The sequence below is a fragment of the Mus musculus genome, chromosome 1, assembly GCF_000001635.26.
Source record: "Mus musculus strain C57BL/6J chromosome 1, GRCm38.p6 C57BL/6J".
Lineage (NCBI taxonomy): Eukaryota > Metazoa > Chordata > Mammalia > Rodentia > Muridae > Mus > Mus musculus.
Genome location: NC_000067.6, coordinates 168,663,968 through 168,684,874, shown reverse-complemented (window position 1 = coordinate 168,684,874; position 20,907 = coordinate 168,663,968). Strand labels below are relative to the sequence as shown.

The window sequence follows — 20,907 nt, the reverse complement described above, 5'->3', positions numbered from 1 at the left end:
ATTAGATGTTTTTCTGAGGCATTCCCCACCTCATATATTGAGATAGGATCTATAACTTGAGCCCAGGGTTTGCCAATTTGTCAATCAAGTTAGATCATGTTTGAGGGATTTTCATGTTCCTGCTTCCTTGGCTCTGGAATTACCAATCTATTCTCCAGGCCAGACTAGCATCTTCAATCGCTTTCCCTAGATTATAGGTGGGTTTAGAAGAGTTTCTAATTTTCTATTAGTGCCTTTCTTGCTACTTTGTGGAATATAACATATCATAACATAATGGAACAGAACAGAACAGAACAGAACAGAACATATCACGTTGCCAGTGAGCCCTGCGTTTTTCCAATAAATACTTCTTAAATTGTTGATTATTTTCCTATAGCGTTTACCTTTAACATTTTTCTATCAAAAGAGCCACATGTCTACAAATCAAGAGTACACATCTGATCATCCATTTTAAAGATGGAAAGACTCAGTTTGAATTGCTTTTGAAGTCCCATTGGGACTGGATTAAGTTTCTTCTTGTCACATGTAATCCCCTAGTGAGTGGGAGGCTGGGCAGCAAGTTCTTTATGGTCCCTGGCTAGGAAAATGTCTGTGACGGCATAGAAATAAGATGGGCTGAAAGGCACACTCCTAAAAACTATTTACAAAACTTAACTAGAACAAGCGTGTGGCTGACAAATGTGGGGCTCTGTGAAAGTTATTTTAAGCCAACCTTGGGAACTTATGTGGATGTTATCATCTGAGCTGTTGGGTGATATTGAAAAACCTCAAAGCATTTAAATAAATTCAGTTTTCCTTGGCTTGACTTTGAGCATTTTTCTACAGAGAATACTAACTTGCTTCCCCAGTGTCATCTTTATCTTTAACAAGTCACCTTATCAAGAATTCCAGTGCAACCAATGATTTATTCATCAATATTCAAACACATCTCTTGCTGTGTAGCACAGGCTGGTCTCAAACTCCGGATTCTCCTGCCTCAGCCTCCCAAGTGCTGCAGTTATAGGTATGCAACACCATGCCTGGCTTATTTTAAACTTTCTTATTTATATTACTCCACAGAAACCATCCCTCCCTTTCGGCTTTAATATCGCTTCTTGTAGATATATCTAAAAGTTTATTTTCCTTTAGAGACATTCATTTGGTAATTAATAAGGCATTCATAGTTTAGTGTAGACTTCATTGGCTTACCTATCTTTGGCATTATTACTGGTTACCCTTTTATGGCATTTAACACTTCTGTGGATTTTCCTTTATACAGGAAAAGCATTGTATCTTTCTATGCATCCCAATGAAGAATTAATTTTGCTCTATAGTCTTCAATGGGACATTTAAAGGACAGGAAGGAGTGATACAGGGGTAAGGTAGTCTGAACTACTGGCTTCCATTCCTAATGTAAATGTATGAACATTAATATCACCATATGTGTGTGGGGGAGTCACTCTATGAATTTCCTGATTCTCATTTTATTTTCCCTTTGCCATAGAGGACCTAGTGCCTTCTGAGCACAGGGCAGATAGTGTGGCAGTGCTATATACAGACTGGAAATGAGCTGTGAGCAATATGTCTGGAGTGAAGCAATATTTGTTTTAGCTTGACGTTCAGATATTCGCACCCGCCACCACTAGATCTGATGATCTTTGAGCCCACAATGAGGCAGTGGGCACATGTACCAGAGGCTGCTCATCCCATAAAGCAGCAGAGAGAAGGGACTAAGTACCAGAATTAGCCTTAAGGACATGTCTTCAGTGGCTTATTTCTCCCAGGTAGGCACTAATCCTAATGTCTCCATCTCCTCAAAACACTGTGCTAGCAGCTGGGATCCAAGCATTCAACACATGTGCCTACAAGGGTATTCACGTTTAAATCTCAGCATGGATCTAGTAAGACCTACATTCTGACACACACTGTATCATTGAAAATTCAGGACATGTATAAATGTGTGTGTATGTGTGTGTGTGTGTGTGTGTGTGTGTGTGTGTGTGTGTGTGTGTGTGTTACATGTGGGTGTATGTGTGTGTATTACATATGTGTGTTACATGTGTTTTACATCTGTGTGTGTGTGTGTATTTTAGTCTCTCAAAACCTCGAATTTCTTACTTGGGAAGTTGAACATTTTGGAATAGATTATTTTCCCTCTTCCTTTACCATACTCACTTTACAAAATTTTGGATTATTTTTTCTGTTCTTTTACCACACTCACTTTTAAAACCACTCCAAATCTAAGATATGTGAAATATAAAATGCCACCAAATGATGGGAGAATTAATCATTCATATGTTTGTTTAATATCTCTCTCTCTCTCTATATATATATATATATATATATATATATAAAACATATATATATGATTTTTCTGCTCTGCCTTGGTACTGTATTGTAGCATAATGGTTAAAGTCACCTGCTTTAATAATTGAAGATGCACCAGTTAGATCAGGAAATAGAGGGCAGGAAAACAAAGCACCCAAAGTACTCATCTCCAATTTCTCATAAATAATAGCTAGTTATCCAGGGAAGGTGCAGTGGCACCTGCTAAGTCTCTTCCTGTCTGAGTTCAGCCAGGAGGAATGCCAAACAGATCAGTAATAACAGCCTCCTGAGTGGGGAGAAATGAAGGCTGTTCAATTTTGTATTCTGCTCATTTCTATTTCAGAAGAAAACAGTTGACACTGTCTCATTGAAAAGAAAATGCACTCCGATTTCATCATCAAATAGTATTTATTATTAATCCCCAGAGGGAGCACGGGGCTGTGCTAAGCATGCCAATTTGCCTGCCACCTGCGAGTGGCATTTCTGTGTGTCAGAACCTGGTCTCCTTGATGTTGATGCCAGAGGTTAGAGGGGCAGTGACAAAAAGATTAAAGGGATGAAAAATAGACTTTGGAGGAAAGGTCACAAGAATTGCAAAAGGTTAGTGAGAGAAGCAAAGGCAAAGGGTTGCCTGGTTACTGCATGCCAGCCCAGGGAAGGCTTTCACAGGCTGCATTATCTATGAGCAGGTAGTCTCACGCTACAGAATAGCAAGCAAAGGAGCATGCATTTAGATTAAGGAGAGGAAATGTTGAGCTGGGCTACTTCAACTGTAGAGATTCCATCCCTGGAGAGGTTTAAGGAGGACCGGAAGTTCATATCGTCAGAGGGAGGGGCATCAGGTGCATCAGGTCTGTTTGGAAGAGAGGAGTACTGGCTCTTGGGTCGTGATGAAACACTCATCCTAAAATGATCACCTTATTTTCCAAGTCAAAGATGTGAGTGATGCAGACAGCATTACATAAGCATCAGAGAATCAGGAACGACATCACTGGGAATGGGCATGCGCACTATCTCTGGGTGAGATTTCAACAAGATTGACAGGAAAGGTAAACGCAAGGAAGGCAGGAAGACACAATATCAACAAGGTTAGTGGCAGGGATACCTCGTCGTTAATGGAGACTTCTGAGTTGATGAGCCCACTGTTTGAATCTCCCCTCTATTAATTAATCATATGATTGGCAAGTTGCTTAGCTTCTAAACTTTAACTTCCTCATTTATAATATGGAAAAGGGACCTAATTCTACAAAAAAAAATTGCAAGAGTTAAATACCAAACATATTGTAAGTGACACATATTGAATGTGTGACACACAGTAGGTATTTAGAATAATAAGGTGATATTGCCCGTGGCAATAATCATTACTGCCATAGAAAATCAATTCTGCTATGCTCAGCATATAATTGAGTAAATAAAGATTTATTAGGATATTCTTATAAATGTGTATATTCGACTTAGGTCATCATTAGACACTGCTACCCACTCTTATAATTACCTTTCTATATCTCTCATTGCCCTCCTTCTAAAATGGATTTCAATTCAAGTAGAAAATTCAATGTATATAAATGAGTAATGGAAATACATGACTGAATACATGCCTTGAAACCCCTTCCATGTGCAATATGTCCCTTACAGTGAACTCATCCCACTGTTCTACATTAAGCAACATAGCAAACACTGAAGAACCTCCTACACAACTGTGTGACCCTTGGCCGTACCCCATGTAATGATCTTAGCACAGACAATCCTGAGTCTTGCTGTTGACCACATGCAAACAGGCATACGTTTTTCTGAGTTTTGAAGCCTCATTCTTGGGACAATGCACATGAAATGTGAAGTTAACTGACTTAGCTCTTTGCTTTCCAGTGCTATTGATCTCTCCTCGTGTCATGGGGCTTTATATAACATCACTCGGGAGACAAGGCAGGGGAAATACCATGCTCTGGGCTGGGATAGCTTCTGTTGGCCATGGATCCCAAAGTTTCCACTCTCCTGCGTTCTCTAGTGGCCTTGGGACCACATTATTAGAACTGGATAGCAAGCTTGCAAATGCGCCTGTTTACTAAGCCAGAATTGCATTTATTGAATTCTAAGAGGTAGAGAAATATGGTCTTCTTGATGTTGATGGACCCATGAAATGAAGTGGCCTATTCTATCTTTTCAATACCTGCCCATCAGCTGGCATGGGTTAGTGCCAAATGATTTAATGCCATGTCTAGTAAGCCACACAAATTGTCCATTCTAGTAACACAAGAGAGCCAATCACAAGGTGAAAGGTTTTCTAGCTTTTCAGAATGGGACTCTAAGGGTGCCTGTGGTTTAGTAGGAAAAAAAAACTACAGACTTAAACAACCTGGGTTTGAATGTGGTTCTACCTCATATTCTAAGCACTTCAACTCTGTCTTTCCATTTATCAGCTAAGTGGAGTAACCATGCTTATTTTGCTACACTGTGAAAATAAGGAAATGTATCCACTTATACATTTATGCTTTCCTTCATCCACAACTATCTGATCCATGTAGGAAAAGCCATGATGTCTTGTGATAGTTTGAATTTATTAAGGCGTAAATGTAAGATATTATATTATCCTCAAGTGTCTTCAAAGTGCTCCTATAAAAATAAGTATTATCCATTTTTATTAATACAGCTCTAGGAAATGTGATTGTCCAAAAATTCAATATTCGATAACTAACTAGCTCACCGAGCCATGATGATAAAGCAGAATTCCCAATCTTCACATAATTTCAAGTGAACTACATCTTAAAAATAATACAGAAATCATTTTATCCTTTATGATCTTCATATCATTTTACTGTGAAGAGCTCAAATTCTGTAGGTTTTCCCATTAGTAATCATTATCACCATTTGCCTAAGGCAGTAATAGTCTTGACACAACTCTTTCCTAATCACTGAATAGTACCCAAAACTTTTTAAAGAGAGATGGGATGTGAAAATAAAAAGATTTTGAGAGGCAGCTATAAATTATACTGTACGCTGGAAGTGAGGCAAGAGCAATAATTCCCAGCCATTGGAGAATTAATAATAGTCCTCTCTGTTCCTGCCTTAAGACTTCTCTACACATGAGACCAGGGGGACATCAATTAGTGAAAATGTAATGCTAAGTAAAGTAAGGAAAATTTCATGTCCCCTTTTCTATTTGAGAGCCAAATAATTATATCTAAGTCACTTAATCTTAACAGTTTCCTATAAACTCTTTACATGAATGCTATAATATTCATCTGGCCTCCCAAACCTGTTGTAAAACTCAAAATAATCAATGTGTGAAAAATAAAATCTTAGAATAGACTGTGCATGTGGCCACGGTTAAACCCAATGACTCATGAAGCTAAAAATAGAATAAAATAAAACCCGAAGCTAAAAATATAAAATAGAAAGATAGAGACTTGCAGGTAGAAGGAAGTGGGTGGGGAGATAAGGTACTCAGAATGTATTGCTTACATTTGTGAATTTATCAGAAATAATAAATTAATTTCATTTTTATATGTTCACAATAACCACTTAAACATTATAATCAAGCTCATATGAAACTGAGTTTGGGGCCTATCAGTAACAATATTAGCGGAATGGTATTTCTGATTAATATGGGAAACTGAAAATACAGAGATGTATGCTAAAGAACTATAATAACCCAGGTAAGAATTTCGAGAGTCTTAACACTCATGGTGCAGCTTGGTCCAATCTTACCAATGAAGTCTTCCTTTGGTATGTTAGTAGCTGGATATTCTATCAGAGTAATTACCTCCAGAATTCATCAAAATGTAATGTGGGCTTTGCCTATCCAAGAAATGTGAGCATTACATCTACTGGCTAGAGCAAAATTTCACACCTAAAATGGCTAAAAAGCATCCCCTCCAAAACACAAAGTAGATAGATGGACTTCTCAGGACTGCACAGTCTCCTAACTGCTTCTTTAAGACTTTACATCCATGCACCCAAACACAAATGCCTGGTATCTTTGTGGCTGTATTGTCAGACTAGTGAGGGCATGGGTAGTACACAAAGCTCATTGTATGTAAAATGATGGGAATTAAGTTGACCTAGAAAATTGTAATGCACATGTTTCAGAGTCAGAACATTGAGGTGGGGATAGGAAACAAGAGCTACAAAGGATGGGTAGAGTACAACAAATAGGAAACATAGACCAGACCCTTGGATTATGGATCTTGTAATGCCCACACCATTTTATTCTAGGGTTTCTTGCAGAATTCCTTCATTCCTTCCTCCCTATCTTCCTTCCTTCCTCCCTATCTTCCTTCTTTCCTTCCTTCTTTCCTTCCTTCCTTCCTTCCTTCCTTCCTTCCTTCCTTCCTTCCTTCCTGCCTGCCTGCCTGCCTGCCTGCCTGCTTTCCTTCTTTTCTTCCCTCCATTTCTCCTTTCTTCTTTTCCTCCTTTCCCCCTTCCTTCTTCCTTCCTTCCTTATTCTTCCTTCCTTCCTTTTTTCCTCCCTCCCTTTTCTCCTTGTTCAAAGGGTAAGAGAGACTTCTGTATTTAATGTGGGGAATACAGGAGTCACTTAAGTACTGTAGTCAGATTGATTTTTGTCTAGCTCTGTGGATCTTCCACTGCAAAGTGGGTTGTTGCAAGTTACTTGCTGTGATTAGATTCTCTACCAAATGCAAAACCAAAGCCTCCTCTATTATCAAGAAGTCGCTTCTCTCAATGGTATTTCTCTAATGATCACATATTGTTTCCCAGGAAGTGCTCCTCAATTATTTAGGAGGAACAGCCTGTCACCCCGCGCACTAAGACGTGACTATGCACATCCAATCCCTAAGACGCACTTGATCTCATTCTTTCAGCATTGGTAAGGAAATCAACGGCAAAGGTTTTCTTTATGTTTTTATGTTAATTTGGAAGGTTTGCTTGCTTGCTTATTCATTCATTCATCCATTCATTCATTCATTCATTTATTTTTGTAAAGAGAAAATAATGAAGAGTATATCCTAAGGAGAAAATACAAATTACAGATATTTCACTGTGTCCCCTGTCCTGGGCTTGGATTGTAACCATGGTCCATACAGACACAGAGATAAATTATACATTTCAAAATAATTAGTTGTAGGCATTTTTTAAAGAAAAATAATGATCTAACCTCTCTAGTCAGGATGGTAGCTTTGAGAGAGAGAGAGAGAGAGAGAGAGAGAGAGAGAGAGAGAGAGAGAGAGAGAGAGAGAGAGAGAAGAAATTTCCCGAGTGGAAATAGTAACAGGAGAATGAAAAGCAAGGAGGGGGAGGCAGGAACATGCATGAGGAGTGAAGATGGAAGGAATGGAAGGGAGGGGAAAGGAAGACACTGGGAGGTGAGGGAGGGGTAAGCAGAGAGGCAAACAGGGAAGAGATTGCAGGTAAAAATAAAACAGAAAAGGCCCAGGTGGGATTCATGCAAACTGTTCTCATCAACACTGCTACTCCTCCTGTCACGGCAACTGTCAAACAGGCTCCGCTCGTAATGAAAGGAAAAATATTTTATTCAGATTTATTAATTTGAAAATGAAGCCCGCCTGTCGAGAGGGGGACAGTTCTTCTCAATCTGTCATCGTTGAACCACACGCTCCTGACACCGGGATTCATTTGTCTTGTCGGCTCTGACAGTTGGATTCTCCCAGAGCTCTTCCTAGCGGATCGCCCTGGGATTTTAAACCGGATGAAACACATTCCGACAAGGAACAGCCTCTTTATTAATGCAAATTACATGAGGAGGAGAGAAAAAAAAGAGAGAAAGAGAGAGACGCCGGCAGCCGCTGTGGCGTTCTTATCCCTGTATCAGTCATCCGTTATTTACATTTATACACATTTTTCAGTTTTAATAAAAGGAGACCCGGATTTTCAGTGACATTTATGGACAGTTTGTTTCAAAAAAAATGATGCCATCACTGTAATTGTATGCAAAAGAAAGCTGCGCCGCGCTCCTCTCTGTTTGTGCGGTGTCCAGGGAGCCTGGCCGCGCCTCCTTGATGCACACAGGGTACAGCTTGGGGACCACCTGACCGCTGGCATCCCAGCACCCTGGGGACTGTCAGAGCCTTACCACCGCCCTACTTCCAGCATCCACCTGCACCAGGGACCACCTGGGCTGCCTGGAGAAACTCGGTAGTCTCAACTTGGGACCATGCAGGTCTTTATTTTTCTTTTTAATGCCAAGTCAGGAGCGACATTACCAGCTACTTCTCAGGGCACAATTAACCCTCAGACCCAAGCATCACAGATTCCCACCAAAAGTGGATCGGACCAGAAAAATGCTTGCATTTAATTTTTTTAATTAGAAGAAATAATGATGATGTATATTTAATTATCAAGCAAGACTGAATTCCGTTTGTCTTTTTTGTCAATGCTGTAACTAAAACAAAATGTTTATTAATTTTCAGTGGAGAAAGGGTCCATTGACATCAAAGGGAGTACCCACAAAGGTGATAAGGCGGGATGTACAGGTGGGAGGTTTAGGAGTGGATGCCCTGTCCGTGTTCCTGCATGGATGGAATCTTAAAAGTAGTCAAGCTGTGGGTATCACTTTTCTAATTGGTTCCAACATCGTGCAGAAATGAGGAAAAATGAGCTGCTCCGAGGAGCCTACAGGAAAAGCTCTAGCCAGCCCTGGGGCTCTGAGAAGGGAGATTCGGATTCCATCTGTTGCTGTTGCTGTTGATGACGCAGCTACGGCCATGTTAGATTGGGAGCTCAGTGACTCCCTCCCCAGACATCAGTAGGCCTGGTAGATTCCTTTTATCCCAGCTCACTCGCTCTTGCACCATAATCTCACAGATTTCTGGAGGGAATGACAAACGAATGTGACTTCCTGAGACCCGCTTGCAATCTTCTCGCAGTACCTGTGCACCAGTCTCACCCTGCCGCAGGAAAAGCAGCATCTACCCTCGTCTCTGTTCAGAACAGCTTTGGGGCAGAGATGGGGCCTGAAGTACCGCTCATCTCTCCATCTCTATTTCCTACCCTGGAAAATGTAATCATTAGACCTGACCAGCGATGCTGAGAGTGTAGCCAACAGATCAGCTGACTGAATTCTTGGGCCTCAATTCTGCCCTGGGACTCAGAAACTCGGGGAAAAGAAACTGACAGTCTCCACTTTGGAAAGGCTCTTCGGATGCTACTGACATTTCAGAACATCTAGACAAGCCCTGCACTCCTCCATAGCTCCATCCATGATTGTGTTTTCCTCTCTGCCACAATTTAAAGGCTTGTCCGGTACCTCATCTGCAGGTTCAATCAACTGCAGAGGAGAAAAAAAAAAATCTTTGAAAGATAATTACATCTGTACTGAGCAAATACTGACTTTTTTTTCTCATTATTATTCTCTCAACAATACAGTCTAACAACTATTTACATAGCATTTACATTGTATTAGGTATTATAAGGAATCTAGAGATGATTTATACTCTATGGGAGAATTGGGTACGTTATATGCAAATACTGAGCCATTTTATATAGATACCAGAGCACCTGAGCTTGTGTGTATCTGGGGTAAGAGGTCATTCTGGTATCAGTCCACTGCTGATTCAAAGAGCATGTTTTAGAAGTAAAAATCATAGATGCATTTTATTAGTTTCTATGAGCTAAGACTTTATCACACACACACACACACACACACACACACACACACACACACACACACACACACACACACACACATTCTTTATTCTAAACACAGTAAACTAGAAAACAAGATTCACCTGGCAAGGGTCACCCAGGGCTATCACTTTTCAATGCCCTGTGGGTAGGTAGTGCAGATTTTTTTTTAAGTCTAATTGCCTATCTAAACATGATAGGCTTATATTCCTAAAGGAGAGCCTTAAAACGGGCAACTTCTTTCATTCTCCCTAAAAATTGTCTTCCCAATTAAATGAAAGGCAAAGAGAAGACAAATAGCCAGAAACGCAAGGAGAATCCCAGTGATGGGGAAAGATACAATTAATGGAAGCTGAGAGGGGGAGGTTTTCTTCTGCCTATAAAACACAAAAGACTACACCCAGCCAACATCCATGTGTAAAACAAATGCCGGGACCAGAGCGCATTCAGCATCAGGGTATATATGTTTGTTTAATGATGTCTCCACGGTCTATAGAATTAATATTTAATAGTACTTGTCAGCAAGATTCTATACAAGGGTTTGTTCTGCCTCTTCTTAATGCTTGTTAGTGGTTGTGTCTTCCTAGTTGGCTTTAATATTAGAATTATGTTTTTGCATTTGCAGTGATGTCTGTCTACTCTCTACTTTCAATTTTGCATTATTTGGCAGGGTGAAGGATGTAGAGAGAAATATAGCAGAATCTAAAAAGACTTTAATTAGTGCCTTTTCTCCCCCTCAGGGTCCTAAGACACTAAGAGAATTGAGTTTTTGTTTCTTTTTGTTTATTTTTGTTTCTGCTACTGCTGCAAGATATCTCACCTAGTAGGTACCAAATGTGATTCTTGTTTTATGTTTATTCTAGTATTATGTTATCAGTTTTAACCAAAGGAATGGGCTTGTGGTCACTGACAGATGGGTGGCTTATTTATTAATATGCTTGACTATGCTCCCCAACTTACATATTGACAACTAAATCCACTAAGGAACAGTGGAGAAAAAGCTCTTCAAGAAGCAATTAGGTCAGAAGAGCTCTGGGGTCTCCAGTGGTTTAATGCCATCAACACAGAACTGAGTGTCTGATAAAGGGAAGTTTGCTGCTCTCCCAGCACACAGCTATTCCCATTCACGTCTCTCCCACCATGAGAGGAGGTAGCAAAATGGGGCTCCTCAAGTACTAGAGCCAAGCTACTGGATTTTGCTGCCCTTAGAACTATGATAATTAATAGTGTCTACAAAGGATCTAATTTCAGGTGTTGTATTACAGCAGCAGAACCAAGGAGATTAAGAAACACAAAGCACAGTGATATAATAGTGCTTTCACCTTCTAATTCAAAGTTATTGGTCTTGGTCTCAAAGTGGAATATTATACAGTGGTGGAAGAGGGGGCACAGTTGATTAATTATGAATTTAAATCCATCCTGAGAGCTTAATATTATTGAAGCTTGTCCTTTGTATAACATCACAAACTGGAAAGTTTCCTGGACTGGAAGTCAATATCCTTGCATCTATAATAGGAAAAATGGGACAGATGACTTCTTTCTTCTAATTCAGCTTTAGTTTCTTCATTGCTGTGTTCACACAGATTATAGACAGACTGGATATCCCTAATCCAAAAACGAATAATGCAGAACCCCCCCCCAATCAGAAACTTGTTAATTTCCATACCTAAGCTCAAATAATGGGTCATAATCAAAATAAAGGTAAAATGAAAATATTATATGAAAATTATACTCAGGAGGCAGGAAGTTGTCTTAATGGGTAAAAGTACATGATGTGCAAGCCTGAGAATCTGAGATCAATCCCATAAAGCCTCATAAAAAGCCAGATGTGTTGCCACACATCTGTAATTTCAGTGCTCCTACAAGCAAGAAAGGAAACAGAGAAGAGCTGCCTCAAAGATTCCAAGTCGGCTACCCTGAAGCAAACAGTGAAGAGACAATGCACAACAGAGACCCTGCCTTAAAAATCAAAAGAAAAAGAGTGAATTGACTCTGGAAAGTTGCCCTCTGACCTCCACTTACGCACTGTGGCATACATGCACTTGTGCTCACATGCACACCAAGCACACACACCCATTTATAAAGCATTGAATGAAACTTTTTCCATCAAGATCCTTTGCATTTTGTCATTACGTCTGACACGTAGTAGGACTTCACTAAATAATAACTATGATCTTCAGTATGGTCTTGATTACATTATATAAAGGTCAGTTATAGCTATAGTTAATTATAATTATAGTTATAATTAGCTATGTTATAATGTCAGAGTTTTAGGCACACTTAAAAACTATTTAAAGACCAGGAGCTTAATAGATGCTTGACTGGCTGAGCAATCGATAAATTCAAGCTTTGAGCACAACAGAATAAACCTGTTATATTAACAACAGAAACTTGGAAATATTTGTCTTATATTTGGAAATATAAGAACCATGCTGAAGGGGTCTTGGTTGCATTAGCTCAGCAGATATTGGTAAAGAATTAAAAGCCAAGAGCAAACCCTTAGAAATGAAAACACTGCTTCTGGGCCCCACCATTACTAAAAGTGGGCTTCTAAGTTAATCGTTTTGATAACTCAAGTGCCAGCTGATGCTCAGGAATTTGCCAAAACAGTGGTAGTCTCAGCAACTTTCTCTTCTCCTCCTATTCTAGGCATAATTTGCACATTCTGATTTCTGACCTGAACAAGACGGCTCAAGTTGTCTCTCCACCAGTCTAACACCGTGCTGCCTTCCACCCTACTCTAGGCAGTTTCTATCTTCCACAGACTTGACTCTACCACTTTAATGAAAGAACATAAATTCATTTCCCAAGAAGTCTATGTGAGCCTTTACTCCAGAGTAGGTGCCCCTGTGAAATCCTTAGCCATTATTTTGTTAGATAGTGATAATAACTTAAAGTGTGATGACAACCAATTTCTGGCTGCAGGGTAATGTCTATCCTTGTCATTGTTGCTTGGCAATGTATGGGTGCCATCTTGAAGAAAGCAAAGGGATCCAGTGCATCTAGTGATACTATCCCACCAGAATCAAGGGACCCACAGGAGCACGAAGGGTTTGAAAAGGTCTCTACAGAGTTCATTTCGATTGTATTGGATGGATCTTGGTTGTCATCTGTGAGATGAATTTGAAGAACTTGTATATGCAAACATTTATAAAAGTTTTCTTGAACTACTTTTAGGGTGTTTGTTTACTTGTTTGTTTAGTGTATTTTAGGGGCAACAAGAGAGCTCAGTGGGTAAAAATATTTGTTACCAAACCTAACAACCTGAGCTCAATTCCTAGACTCTCCAGAAGAGAAGGAGATAACATACTCCTGCATGCTTCCCTCTGACCCCCACAATCACAGTGAGGAAAAGACAAATAAATTTAATAAAAAATTAAATATGGGTAAAGAATATTCAATTTAAAGACCACAATTTTTAAGAAAGTCCAACCCCAAAGATCTTAAATTACAAAGCCAAAGAGTAAAATAGAAAAAAATAAGAATCACCCAGATACATGAATTGACTTAACTACCATGGCTCAAACTCTCAAAACAACACTTTTTTGTTCTCGGGAGATAGCTCAGTGGGTACAGGCACTTGCTGTACAAGTTTGAGGATCTGAATAAAATCCTGGTCCTAGCTATGTTCTGTAACTAGATTGGGCTAAGGGAGCAGAGACAGAAAGACTGCTTGTGGTGGGATTTCCCCTGTGTAATTACATTAAAATATTAGTGCAGCAGGAGGCCTGTGATTGGACAGGGAAAAGGGAGGCAGTGCAAGAGTTGCAGGGACAGAGAGCGACACAGAGGAGGGTGAAGGAAGCCAAGATGGAGGCAGATGGACAGGAAGAAGATCCTGATGCCCCATGGTTTTAATAGCCACAGGTAGTTATGACTATCATGTAGGGATAGAATTGGGATAACTTGTCTGTTGTAGGTGGGCAGCTTGTATCATCAGTTGGCTCTGAAATTATTGTGTGGGTATCTTGGAATTGAGAGTTTATTGATACATATATCTGCCTTGTTAATTATAAGCTTCTAGAGTTTTGTTTCTACCGGGTTGCCGGGTGTTGTGGCGGCTGACTGCAGAGTGGATGGTCTTTGCATGGGACTGGTGTAGCAGTGAAGGGAATTTGGGAGCTCTGGCCCCACCAGATTGGTGGGCAGAAAATAGCTGGATGGAGCAGGGGAACTTAGTGGTTTGTTTTTTAATATTTCCCGCAACAAGGTCTAAGACCTTAGACCCTCTAGCCTAGTTCTTTAAGGACCCTTCAGCCAAGTTTATTGAGGGAGCCTGTCTCAAAGGAACATGCCTGAGAGTGACAAAGCAGGATACCACATAACATTATCTTCTGGCCACTGTGAGCACACACATAGGCACACTTACTTATATGCATGAGCATACCCTACACTTACACACACACACTCATAAGTATAGGCACATATAAAAATGAAAGTTTTCTGGTTAAAATTTAAAATGGCATAGCCTTGAAAAGCCATGTGTACAATTTGAATAAAGACTAAATGTTTTCAATTTTCTGAAAGTTGCATTAGGCAATTCAATTTTTATACACATTACCTGGTAAAACCGAAGGATACAGGGGCCTGTCTCTGCTCTAAAAGAGTCTTCGTGGTTCTAGAAGTAGTAGAAGATACATATGTATCCATATGCCTTTGCTTTTCCTGCCCCAAATGGAAATTTATCACATACAACATCATTGTGAATGAGCAGCTCAACCCATTGTTTGACTTGAAGCTTGTAAAGAGTGCTTGGCCTTTCTCTGTCGCTCAACATTACAGGGTCTATCACATCACAGCCTTGCTGGCCTTTGCCCATCACCTCTCTACTTCATAGACTATGACACATACTTTCTTGCTTATATGTTTAAAAGGTCCCAACTGGTACATTTCTCTTACTGTATCTTCAATGCAATTAAGAATACACCATGTATGAACTTAAATCCAATATCTGACTTTACCAATTGGGTAACATTCGGCAGTTAGCAGCTCTCTACTTTCCTCTTAACTTCAATAAAATAAGAATAATAACAACATCTATTAGTGTGTTTTTTAAGATTGTAGTAGCCTTAAAATAATACCTAGTAATGAAGCATGACTTCAAAATTATCTTTCTTTATTTCTTTGTTTTGGTCCTAGGGATGGTTGGAACCCAGGGTCTTGTACATGCCAGGCAGCTTCTCTACCCCTGAGCCACACCTTATCTGTCTGTCTGTCTGTCTATCTGTCTGCCTACTTGTTCCTGAGCCAGAGTCTAGCCACTAAGTTCATTGTGGCCTTGAACTCAGGGTCTAGGTCAAGATGGAGTCAAATTAGGATCCTCCTGCCTTAGCCTAAATCTTCAATTAACTTTTACTCTTAAAATTATTTATTTTCATCAACAAGGTCTTAATAAAAGAGTGGCTTTGTACTTAGAAATGAACCTCCTTGTGTAAATGAAAGGCCCTGCAGATGCATCCTGTGCCTGCCTGAGTCCTCATGCTCATCACCTTACATCTGCCCATCCAATGCACTGGCTTTACTTTTTACAGAATCTCAACAAACTGAACTTCCCATTGAGGTGCTGTATCGTGCTACCCTGCACACCTTGAAGGTCACTGCCATCTTTCATCCCTTAGGTTCTGTCTATAGCCATAACTTTGGAGGATCTTCATATCAAAGCAGATCCCCCATCCCTTATACTACTCAGCCTTATGTTTGACTATGCAAATTTACTCTTCTACTGGAACAGAGATCATACAACGTTTTCACTAAAGGGCCAGGTGGTAGATATTATGACACCCTGTGTTCCATCTCATCTGTGTCACCATTATTCCACTCTGACATTGAAGCAAGCAACAACTCCTCAAATGAAAAAAAAAATATATATATATATATGGATATATATCCTTAGCTCACAGGTCAAAGAAAGCAGGTAAATTTTGGTTCTGTGGCAGAATACAAGCTTCATAGGGCAAAATGCTTGTTCTATGCAAATATTCAGTCCAAGACTTGATATGTAATATATTTGTTAAGTTTACTTTAATGAAAGAATGACCTGTCTGCAAGATGTTACAATTATAAGGAGATCTAAAAGCATAAAGCCAAATAAAAATTAATAAAAGCACATTTTTATGCTTTGTTTTATAGTTTAAAAAAAGTATTTCAATGTGCACTGTCTCTGTTGTCCCCTAAATATTGTTTGAAATAAGGCATGTAATACACTGGGGTGGAGGAGGGGAGAACAAAGTAGAGAAGTTAATATGGGGAGGGATAAATGACACTTAAGAATTTATTTACATACCTACATAAAAAGAGTTAAAATGAAGTTACCCTATAAAGAGGCAGCAGTGCCCCTACAAGACACCAGAAACTAATTAAACAAAAACAAAAACACATATTACGAGGAATGTTACTTCTCTTGGAATTTGTTGGCCAGTGAAGTCTCACAGACCCCAAACATGCTGTTGTCAAGTATCCTCCATAACTTGACAATAAAACCATCTTGTTGAAGATGTAGAAAAATTAAGCTGGTATTGACCTAGACTTTCCATCCCTACTGTTTAGCATTTATAGTGTTGGAAGATGATATGCATGCTAGCAGAGGAAAAAAATAATCACCATTTTTCCCACCTATGAACCCTGAGAGCTAAAGTAGTGACTGGCCTGGTAAGACATGCTCCTAGGAGCAGTAGTGGTAGGGATGTCACAGAAATAAACAACTACTTTCTGGTAATGCCTGTTCCACAAGATGAAACCTGTACTTGGTACCATTATTAAGCCAATAGTGTATGCATAAAGAAATCGGAGGCCCTAATGGAAATTTACTGACTGCTATGATTTCCAATAAATAGATAGAGTATTAAACTGACTCCTAATGACTTCTCATTATACTCCTAGATTAATGGATCTTTCAACCCTCATCAGAAAAGCTTCTATTTGTAGTAGTTGGTGATCAACATAGAGACCCATATCTGGTCAAGACACAGAAAATAAGATACTGCAGAATGTTCAACCTTAAATGGAACATATATATATATATACTGTACTCTCTTTTTCAGACTCAGTGATTACTGCAGTTGAGGGGGTGGAAACAATATAAGAAATATAAGAGCCAGAGGCAGTGGTTGACTACAAACAAACAGTGTCTTCTGGATGTAGCAGGGAAGTTTCTCACATGAACCCTAAAGCAGTTGGGACAGCATGCCCAAGATCAATGCAAACTCAAGCCAGACCAAATCTGAGTGTGGAAAGGTAGTAAGTCACATAATCCCAGCAGAGGGAGAGGAACGTGGAGGAGTTTTCTCTAAGCATATATCTCCTGGTATGTAAAATATGCATCAGTGGAAGGACATATAGCCAAGAATATTTGGATAATGCCAAATATTATTGATGTGGGGGAAAGATACAAAGTTGGATGGGTATGGAAACAGGATGGATCTCTAAGAAGTTGGGATATGGGTTGAATCTGACTAAATATACTATATGACATTATCAAAGTACTAATAAAACTCTTGTGGTTTGAAATATCTGTACAATGTACAAAATTATTACAGTCAACAAATGACAGGGTGAAAACAAGAATTTAGTGCTATTTCCTTAAGCCAGGCTTTCTTAAGGGATATCTTAGGAATACCTAAGCATTCCAGAGTTGCTAAGTGGAAACTCCTGGTCTTGGGAGTAAGCCATCCAGCTTTGCTAGACTGCTAAAGGTGAGTCTGAAGAATGTGAATATTTGAGAACAGCCACTGCAAGCTCATTGGTTTTAGAACTAACTTCATCCTAGGTTCAGTCTAAAGCTATTGCAAAAATGTCTGGAACTCACACACAATTTGATTTTTTTCTCCTAAGCTTTCAGTTTGGAATTTGTAGTGTGTGTGTGTGTGTGTGTGAAACATATTTATATACATGTAGAGGAGAGGCTAGAGATCAACATCAAGTGTCCTCCTTGTTGCTTTTCCATGTTATTTTTTGAGACAGACTCTCACATTGGACCTGGAGTTCATCAATTATGCTAGGGCAGCTACCCAGCAAGCTCCAAGAATCTGCCTGTCTCCACCATCCCTATAGCTAGCTTGATGGGCACACACTGTCATCTGTGGGTAGCAATTTTCTCTGAGCTGACACCTCCCATCCTGGAGGAGGCTCCTGAGACTCAAGGAAGAACAGACTGAAGCTTAAGATTCACAGGCCCCTCCCCAAGGCTGGAGAAGCAGAAACAAAGCTGGAGGGATGGACACTTAGCAGCTAGGGTATCTAGAAGAAGCTTTCAGACCTGGGGCGCTACCTATAAATTATAGACAACTCCACAACTACAGCTGCCCCAAGTCATCACCTATGCTGCGGTGGGCTTCTTTCATGCTCTGTAACTACATCATGCTTCTATAAGTCACCAAGGTGGACTTTAGTGTAATATTTACTTGGGTCTATCATTGAAAAACAACTGTGTTGCTCCCTCCCCATGAAAAATGTCATCCAAAGCGTAACCAGCTTTTTCATTGGGTGCTGAGGACTTGAACACCCATCCTCATGTTTGCACAGCAAGCACCTCACCACTGAACCATCCCTTCAGCTTAAGTATCTGTAGTTTTTTAAAGCTCTCCAGGTGATGTCACAGCACGCCGAGAGTCAAGAACCAAATCAGGAAAGGTCATGACGCTCCTTGTAACAGGGAAGAAATGTTGCCCAAACCAGTTAGGATCTCTGGGCCATAGATCCAAGCCAATATGAGGCCCTGAACTTATTCCCTTCATAGGATACCATGATGATGGATTTCCGACAGCCTCGGAGAAGTTAATAGAGTTTCACAGGCACCACAGGCCTACAGACTCAGATCTACCTCAATAACTGCTCGCGTTCCAATTTCTCTTCGGGCTTTTATTTCCATTGCCACCATATGCCCCCGCCCCCTCTCCGCTTCTCTGCTCCCCGTCGTCAGCTGACTGCTCCGACTCCATTAGAACGAAGGGCAGGTGCAGCTTGGAATGAAGCAAGAACTCATCTGTTCCCTCCTGTTCTCACTCCTGATGTTTGCTAGTTTATATGATTAATTTTATCAATTTTCCTGACCTGCTTTGCCACTGGAATAAATATGACAGCTGCTGTGTTGCCTCAATCCTTCCTCTTGCCAAGTGAGATGCGAGGTGTGTTTTCTTGTTGATCGCAGACTTGGGTAAATAGCAAGTAAACAGACCAAACAGGAGTCAGCCTGGTCACACTGACAAAGCAGGTGTGGAACCAAAGCGCGTCTGAAAACTAGAAAGCCAGTTTCCACCTTCCAGTTTTCCCAGGGACTCATTCAACATAAGCAAGCACCAACTCCTGCACTTCCCTGTTGGCTGTGTTCCTTCTTTCTTAGTCCTCATTTCTCAGCCAACTGCTTACTAGGTGACAATACAAAAATACTTAATCTCCGACTACACCTTATATTCACTGCCTAGAAAGGTCTGGGTAGCAAAGGGAAGATCGCATAAAAGTATTTTATACTTTAAAATCGGTCTCCAAAATTTGGTGTGCGTGATCACATGTGCGCACAGGTAGGGTGTGCACGCACTTGCTGGAGTAGAGGCTAGAGGTGTATGTCAGATGTCTTTCTATGTCGCTGTCTTATTTCTAGAAATATGGTCTCTTTCAGAACCCAAAGCTCAGGAATTTGGTAGAGGGCTGGCTACCAAACCCCATTCCCACCTCTCAAAGTGCTGGGAATTACAGGCCTACACTGCCACTGTGCCTGGTTCTTACACAGGTTCTTGGGATCCAAATTCAAGTCTTCATGCTTGTAATTTTACTGAGTGATGATCCATCTCTCCTCCTGCCCCAGACATTCCATTATGAAAGCTACATTAACTTACATTAGCCCAGTGGTTCTCAACCTTCTTAATGCTTCAACCCTTGAATACAGTTCCTCATGTTGTGCTGACACCCCCACCCCCACCCCCTACCAGAAAATTGTTTTTGTTATTACTTCATAACTACAATTTTGCTACTGTTCTGGATCCTATTATAAATATCTGTACTTTTGCAGTAGTCTTAGGCAACCCTATGAAAGGGACATTTGACTTCCAAAGGGGTCAGGGATGGCAATGTGCATGTTGAGAACCGCTGTTGCTCTAGCCCTAATGAAGGGAGCAACTTGCAGTAACTGCCTATCTGCTTGCACCTTTGCCTCTTGTCATTAATTCTAACAGGTATACCTTTCCATTTTTACAGAGGAATTTCATGGCTCAGATGGCGCTGCTTCTGTCCTCAGCTGTACTGTCTGTGGTTTGAAGACCCAACTGCTTCCCCCTCGGAATCCAGTGTCTAATGACCAGATGCACAGAGCACTGGAAGTTCAGGTTCAGCATCAGGTAACACCAAGGTGGAGGGCAGCTCAGCTTAAGTAGGAAAAAAAAAAAAAGGACAAGAAGGACAAGAACAGAAACAGCCCACTTTTAGTGCATTGAACTTGAAGAAAATCAAAGCACTTGGCTGTGTCTTTTGGCAAGCTATGGCCTAAGTGTCAGCTTCCTAACATAAAAATACATAGTGACAGCCCCAGGTACTGACTTTGGGGTTTAAATTACCCTAAAAATATGACAGATACGCATGAAAATGCCTATACACATTCCTGACACATGCTAAATGGTTTGCTTTGATATAAATTCTGTTCTCTTCATAAGAGCTAAGCTGAAAAACTACAATTAATTATTATTCTTTTGACTTAAACATTGTCAGAGTACTACTGGATCTCAATTACAGTGTGTGTGTGTGTGTGTGTGTGTGTGTGTGTGTGTGTGTGTGTGTGTGTGTTAGAGAGAGACCTATACACCACTAACACCTGCTTACTTCTCAGCCTTGGTAGCTAGATGAGTAACAAACAGGAAAATGAGTAAGAGGCAGTCCAAGTCTGCAAAGAAATGGAAGTAAAGCTAATTTTATTTTTAAAAGAAGGAAAGAAAAAAAAGACAAACACTAAAGAGAAAGTGTCAGAGCTTAGGTTCCGATATCCTTCAACTAGAAGGAACCTTAAGAGGCCACACG

At 40.2% G+C, this 20,907-nt stretch overlaps 1 long non-coding RNA gene across 3 annotated transcripts in view; it reads left to right on the top strand.

The window, feature by feature from the left end:
* Window positions 1–20,907, top strand: part of Gm34320 — a 70,052-nt gene that overhangs the window by 46,672 nt on the left and 2,473 nt on the right. For 2 of the 3 annotated variants that reach the window (XR_373691.2, XR_373692.3), the window contains 2 exons: window positions 7,024–7,132; window positions 20,095–20,234. This is a non-coding gene — a long non-coding RNA (predicted gene, 34320). The remainder of the gene's footprint in view (window positions 1–7,023; window positions 7,133–20,094; window positions 20,235–20,907) is intronic. The other variant, XR_373693.3, reaches the window with a different exon arrangement.